The sequence below is a fragment of the Girardinichthys multiradiatus genome, chromosome 6 (genome assembly GCF_021462225.1).
Source record: "Girardinichthys multiradiatus isolate DD_20200921_A chromosome 6, DD_fGirMul_XY1, whole genome shotgun sequence".
NCBI classification, from domain to species: Eukaryota; Metazoa; Chordata; class Actinopteri; order Cyprinodontiformes; family Goodeidae; genus Girardinichthys; species Girardinichthys multiradiatus.
Genome location: NC_061799.1, coordinates 785632 through 793347, shown reverse-complemented (window position 1 = coordinate 793347; position 7716 = coordinate 785632). Strand labels below are relative to the sequence as shown.

The 7716-nt window shown below is 37.0% G+C and overlaps 1 long non-coding RNA gene across 2 annotated transcripts; it reads right to left on the bottom strand.

Annotated features, from left to right (window-relative positions):
- Window positions 1-870: 870 nt before the first annotated feature.
- On the bottom strand, window positions 871-4381 carry LOC124870570. Of its 2 annotated transcripts, XR_007038812.1 has the most exons (4): window positions 4248-4381; window positions 2574-2685; window positions 2114-2207; window positions 871-2020 (listed from the first exon to the last, which is right to left on the bottom strand). It is a non-coding gene; the product is annotated as an uncharacterized LOC124870570 (long non-coding RNA). The 2 variants fall into 2 exon arrangements; XR_007038813.1 differs by lacking the exon at window positions 2574-2685 and having other exon boundaries at window positions 4248-4370.
- Window positions 4382-7716: the final 3335 nt, after the last annotated feature.

The window sequence follows — 7716 nt, the reverse complement described above, 5'->3', positions numbered from 1 at the left end:
ATCATTTGTGTTTACATCTGCATCCTAGGAGGAACTTGATGAGGTTTTACTGACTTGGAACAACCACCAAGTCCGTCAAGTCCACAATTCAAGATCACCTCATGGACGTCCTTCCATTATGTATGCGGTTCCACACCTGTATGGAGGCAGAGACTATTTGAGCACTGTGTCCGTAGACAAAGTCTCACTCTGCATTGAGGAGTGTACGTTCAAAGACTTCCCATGTGATGAAGATGTTTTCAATATCTCTGTGGACCTAATGTCTGAGCATAATCTATCCTTTTCAAATGATGTGTACTAAACAGTTGAGATTTACATTCATTTAAGAGAGGTGATCAGTAATGAACTACAGCCATGATACACTTTGTGAGGCCAGAAGAACATTGACACTGCATCATACACTAAAAGTGTCTATTTCATGTCACATACATAACTTGTAATGTATTAGCTTTCATATTCTTTTAAATGTGTCCAATTTGAGATGGATTGGAATTGTATAAGAGAGGGATTGTTAGACTGGTGGAAGCAGAATGGATGTCTGAAAGAAGACCAAAGGAGGATGAAGAGGACATGAAGTTAGATAAGGGGATACAGGATTAAGAATGCAGATAGCTTCAATGAAATTTTTATAGTATATTTATGAAATCGACTGCTTTGTTAATATCTATACTGATTTTAAAATTTTAAATTGAGAAGAAAAGAACATTAACAATTGTTGTTTTTCATTTTCAGCCCTATTTTCAGAAGTGGGCTTACAACTTGAAATTGACAAATATATGAGTCCTATTAAATGTATCTAACAAAAAGTGCAAAAAGACCAAAATAAAATCTCAAAAAACACTTCTTATTGAAACATTTCAGCACATTTTATTGTAATCTGTAACAATGTACAGCACTTCACAAGTGTTTTGTGCCTCGACAGTGCCTGAACAATACATGTCTGAATATCAAAATATCTTAGAAAAAACAGCTGTATGGATAACAGTTTCTGAATCCATGCACTTGCCTTTACTTGAGTAAAAAGAACACACTTTTGAATACTTGGAAAAAACATCTTGAAAAAGAGTGCAACTCTGCATTTTTTAGCTCAGTCCGTTAGATGAAAAAACTACACCAGCAACTTCAGACGTTAGTGTTTGTTGATGTGAATAATTATTTAGATTGAGGTATATCAACAACTTACATCAAACTTGTGCAAATGTAGCTATAAACTTGTTGAAGCCACAACATCATAAAACATAAGCTATATGAACATATAACAATCTGTAGAAAAATGTTTCAAACCTCTTGCAAAAGTAATTTGCGTTTTATACTTTAGTGCTTAAACCTATACAAACAGAATGATGTTGTTGTTGTTTACTTTGGGATAAAACTAAGCAATATCCATAACCCATATGTTGCTCTCTAAAAACTGTGCTACTTCCAGTATAAACCACATCCGTGTGATTTAACTCCAAACTACTGGTAGCTACACTGCCTGAAGGCTGGGGGGGACACAGAGTGATCAGTTGAATTTACAAACTGAACTTTGGTGTCTTCAAGATTTACTGTTATAACAACTTCTCTAGTAGTAACGCAACACTGGCAAAGGATTTGCCTGAAAGTCAGTTAAATCCAGTACAAATTCAGAAATATTACCTTCTAAATTTGTTCCCCTGGGAAAAAAAGTTGTGCAGCTCTTTCTATTAAGTCTTTCTTTTTACTGTCCTTGGAAACACTGTCTTTTTGGGTTCCACCACCTTTTTTTGTGTGCATCTGGACTAATTAATTATCTTTATCTCTGAAATGCAGCCAACCCAGCTCAATCTTTCTTGCACTTTTCTTAGTATTTGAATTGGGGTGTTCTTTATTTTCCACACTGTCTTTTTGGTCTTAGTATTTCAAAAAGTTTGGACTTCCGACTGCTGGGTTCTGGTTCTCTGCGTCTGCAGTATCCGAAAACAGCCACTCAATCACCATAGGATGGTAAATACTCCTTTAGTTCCTCATCTGTCATAAGCCTTATAACACTTGGATCAATCTGGAGTAAATGAAAAAAAATAACATCAGAAGTGCATATATAGATATGTTGTGGATTTAATCATATCATAAAAAAATTTTGTGTATTACATACCTTGTCCTTTTCTGTTTGCTCGATGTCTTCCTCTGGCACATTTCTTGATCTTACATATTCACCAAGCACCTCCATCCTCTGGTCTTTGCAAATACTAGAGGTGAGAAAAACTAAATCTGGTAAAATAAATAAATATATATATATATATATATATATATATATATATATATATATATATATATATATATATATATATATATATGTGTGTGTTTGCCTGACATAAATATTTGACGCTTTAAACATTTAATCCAGCCCAATTTTGAAACCATTAGATGGAATGGTCTTGAATACCAGTAGTTTTCTCTTTAAACTAGCTTATTAGTTCAGTCCTGATTTAAGAAAACGTCCTCACTGTTAACAAGAGTAGAGCAGCGATGTTGATGGGTATAATATAAACCAACATCATCTTATCCAATAGGTATAATAAACAACACAACTAGAAAAACTAGAGACAAATTACTGTGGTGGGTTGCAGGTTCGAATCCCTGCCTGTCTCAGTTGTTGTGTCCTTGGGCAAGACCCTTAGCCTCTGAATGCTCCCCGGGCGCCACACAATGGCAGCCCACTGCTCCCTAAGGGATGGGTTAAACGCAGAGGACTATTTTGTTGGAATGTACAATTGAAATGACAAATGAAGATTATTATTATTATTAAAGTACAACCACCTGAAAAACTGTTTAGTAACCAGACTGCGCATGTGCAAATAGACGGACCAAAACTAACACGGCAACTGTAACCTGTATAGTGTCTTTAAATTTCGAAACCTTGCAGTATTTAACAACACTATACAGGTCCTTCTCAAAATATTAGCATATTGTGATAAAGTTAATTATTTTCCATAATGTAATGATGAAAATTTAACATTCATATATTTTAGATTCATTGCACACTAACTGAAATATTTCAGGTCTTTTATTGTCTTAATACGGATGATTTTGGCATACAGCTCATGAAAACCCAAAATTCCCATCTCACAAAAGTAGCATATCATTAAAAGGGTCTCTAAACGAGCTATGAACCTAATCATCTGAATCAACGAGTTAACTCTAAACACCTGCACCTGCTCACAGTGCCAAAACCACTGGTAAATGGTTTACTGACCATGGTATCACTGTGCTCAATTGGCCTGCCAACTCTCCTGACCTGAACCCCATAGAGAATCTGTGGGATATTATGAAGAGAACGTTGAGAGACTCAAGACCCAACACTCTGGATGAGCTAAAGGCCGCTATCGAAGCATCCTGGGCCTCCATAAGACCTCAGCAGTGCCACAGGCTGATTGCCTCCATGCCACGCCGCATTGAAGCAGTCATTTCTGCCAAAGGATTCCCGACCAAGTATTGAGTGCATAACTGTACATGATTATTTGAAGGTTGACGTTTTTTGTATTAAAAACAATTTTTGTTTATTGGTCGGATGAAATATGCTAATTTTGTGAGATAGGAATCTTGGGTTTTCATGAGCTGTATGCCAAAATCATCCGTATTAAGACAATAAAAGACCTGAAATATTTCAGTTAGTGTGCAATGAATCTAAAATATATGAATGTTAAATTTTCATCATGACATTATGGAAAATAATGAACTTTATCACAATATGCTAATATTTTGAGAAGGACCTGTACTATCTAATTGTCAATCCGGACAATTCTATGCTTATAACGTAGAGTCTGTATCTGTCTGCTATGGTCTAGTCTGGTCTGTCTGACCAATTAATTATTATCTACTATCAATTTTCTCTATTTCCTCTTGTGCTCAGTGATAATATTACTAGTCGAAAATATAATCCTCTTGTAACAGTCCCTCTTTTGTCGGAAAGGTGCTGAGTAGCTTAGTTAGCCACTGTGCTAAAAATACACAACTTTTAGCTTAAAGTTTGTAGCCCCCACATCACTCAAACCGGAATACTATCTTTTTTCCTTTTTACAGGGTAACCGGGATTTTCTAAGTGTATGAAACCATCTTATTTAGGATATTGTCATAAACATGATATAAGGCACATTACCCGGGATACTCAATTGAAGTATTCAAGGAAGTTAGCCTCTCTAAGCTAGGTGATGCTACTCCTATCAAGAATTCGAAGTATATTATGTTTAACATGTACATTCAAAAGATTTATCTTTACCGATACGTACATTAATTATTTCACATATCTTGATCGTCTTAGTTGATCATTTTAATCACCATGGCGGCTCCTAGGCTCCACACAGCATCAAGCATTCAGTGCTAACTCAAGCAGTTCAGAAGTTCTGCCCGGCCAATGTGCAGCGCCACACATTTTGACATAATAAAAGTTGTAATTACGACATTTATTCTCATAATTATGACTTTAAAACTCATAAATGCCTTTAAAACTCGAAATTATGACTTTAAAACTCATAATTATGACTTTTATTCTCAAAATTATGACTTACAAACTCGAAATTATGACTTTAAAACTCGAAATTATGACTTCCTGTTGGGCTTTTATTTTTGTCTTACATGGTGGAAATGGGCTTCCACAGCAGTGGATGGAGGATATAAACCCATTAAAAACAATAATTTGTTCAGACTCAAATTCAGCATTATTAAGTTTAAAACATAATCAATCAGATGGTAGGCCAGACATTTTTTTGGAAATAAAACATATGTTGGACCATGTTTTGCTGAATATTGGACCATTTGCCCGTTGCTGGACGCCACCAGGCCTTCCGGCGTATTCGGTCATTTTGTATCCCAGGACAGTCCCGTCCTACAAATCCCAGCGGGCACTGCGGCTGATAGGACGGGGCATCGCAGCTCTGATGCCACTGCCAACTATATAACAGAGTTTGAGACGGCCCACCATTGCTTTTCAGCTTGGGACCAAGACACGGTTACCGGCATCTGATGCAGCATTCTGGAGAAGAAGTCCCATGTGGATTTTCATTCATTCATCCCGTTGGTCAATGAGAAAACTAAGCGAATTAAGCTTACAGGAATAGGAAAGCTTGTAAGTTTTCAACTTTACCGATCGAAGACGTGGATTTAACACGTAACCAAAAAACCACGGAGTTTCAAGGAGACAGATTGCCACCCTTGTTTTTGCTCCAGTCAACTGCTGACGGTCAGATCATATTTTCCCCTTTTGCCAAGGAGGCCATAGCGTGGGCAGGGTAGAGTAGGTTTTAGTGCGATTTAGAATCGCCACTTATAGTCTAATGTGTTCTGAATTGTATGTGCATGCCATTGTTTTTGAACTTGCCGCGCTTCTCAAGTTGTGTTTTTACTGAGTGACACCTGGCGCAGCTGCGCTGTTAAAATTGGACTGCTATAATAACTTCATGGTGAAAATCAACCATTTTCTTTGTCTTCGACACTTCATGTTTTATTAGTTGCCGCCAAAAGGTTTTACAAGCCTTTGTGTGCTCGGACATCCCCAGCAGTGGGGGAGGCTTTATGGCTCACAGTAACTAAGCTACACTTTCTGGCTGGCCGCTCCCCAAAACTCCGCTCAGCGTCACATTATCACTTGTTTGCCATAACTACTGGTTTGATTCCATACACACCCACTGCTGTCTGTGTTATTTTGTTTAGTTAGATATTTTACCCTTTTGTGTAGAACTTTGCATGTTTGATTAGGTGAAGATTATTGAATTGGAAAACGAATTGTACAAGGGCTGTTGATTTAATAAATATTCATGTAGATAAAGAGAAGGCGTTTGTGTTTATTTTGTGCAAGAGTGATTTGTCAGTCAAAATAAGGTCAAAGTTCCCCACGTTTCGGCAGAAACGGTTGATTAAACCGTGACATCTAATAATAGTTACCAACTATTACTGATAATTTAATAATTGTAATTATAAAAGGCGTTGAGACACAATTGCAATACCAGAGGACATCTCTGGTTTCGATTCATAAATGAGGATATTTGGTTAAGACATTCATTTTCTCAAATTTTGATTTTTAATTATAATTTTTGATAAATATTAATTAATTAATAATCATAATCCCAACACATAATTTATTCAGAATACAAAGGATGGGATTAATATTAGAATTTTTATGGGTACCAGCACATGTAGGTGTTGGTGGGAATAAGATGGCAGACCGGATGGCAAAGAAGGCAACACAAAACATTAGCTGTATAATTAATATTAGTAGGTCAGAGGCGAGAAATATCATTAAACAGAAAATCAAGAAAGAGTGGCAAAAAAGGTGGGATTAAGAAAGGAAAGGAAGATGGTTTTATAGAATCAACAAGATAGTAGGATAAGTAAGAACTGGAAGAAGGAGCAGAAAAGAGAAAAGGTTAATTACAAGATTAAGATTTGGACATACAGGACTTAATTCTACATTGTTTAAGATAAAGAAACATAATACAGGAAAATGTGATCATTGTGGAGAGGAGGAAACAATAGAACATGTAATATTGAAGTGTCAGAAATATGAACAAGAAAGAACAACTTTGAGGAGAGAATTTGTAGGTATTAAAGAAAATTTTAATTTGATAGATACTTTGCAAATAAGTTTAGGTAGCAAACATATTCAAATCATAGCTAGATTTAAAAAACAAAAACAAATTACTAAACAGAATTTAATTATTGTAATAATAAATAAGCAAATTTAGAACCATGAAGAACCACACTCCATACCAGTCGGTGTTGGTAATGCACATGTTAAAGTTATTTGCCAACTGCAAAAAATAATACCAGAAGAAGAAGAAGTAACACGGTGTTTGTGTCTGTTCTTCACTATTCCCCTTTTCAGGTAAAAATCCTGACTGTTACAAGTTTTATAACTATATTTATGCTCTCTGTGTCGGGTTCTGGGAGCCTGTCTGTTTTCTGCTTGCTGCTAACCTTATTCGTCCAGCAGAGGGTGTCGAGCTACAGGAGGAATGTGGACAGGTGTTTCCCATCTTCTGATCGCCGTGTACGCTACTTAAGCCGTGGCTGCCTGCTACTCGTCGCCTGAGTGTTGAGCCTATGTGGTAATCATCTCGAGCCAGTTTTTGGGTTTTGATCTGCTCTGTTCCTTTCTGACATTTGTGTTTTCGCCTTAGGTATCAGTAACCTTGATGTCCATCGATCCCTTAACTATTCCTCGAGCGCTTGGAGCCTTTTGGATTACCTGTCTGGAATTCTACGTACACTCCTGGACTGAGCAATCTTCACCTTTTACTGGATCTGTGCTACATTACGACAAGCGTACTTCTCCTGCAGACCTGTCCACCCTCCTACGTAACTCCTGCTTCACCTTCCGCTCGCTTTCCACAGAAAGCACGTTTCGCTGTGAGCTCTACTTCAGTTCTCCTAAACCCCGTCTCCCCTGGCGGATTCCGTTCACTCTCTAGTAAGAGCATTTATTTATATTCATGATATTTATATTTATATATTTATATATACATTGCCGTCCTGTTTTCTTATCAGTTCTTTTTTCTCGCACAGTTGGAGAGACCATATCCCTGTCATCCCTGTGTAGAATTTAGAAATAATAAACTTCTTTTCACCGTTTGATGCTCTCTACTTGTGTTCTTTCTGCATGTGGGTCAGATCAGTGTCAAAAATGATGTCAGAACACTCAGGCCAGACAGACCCAGCAGAGAGTCTCAGTAGAACTCTATCTGAACACTCTCACCAGATTCA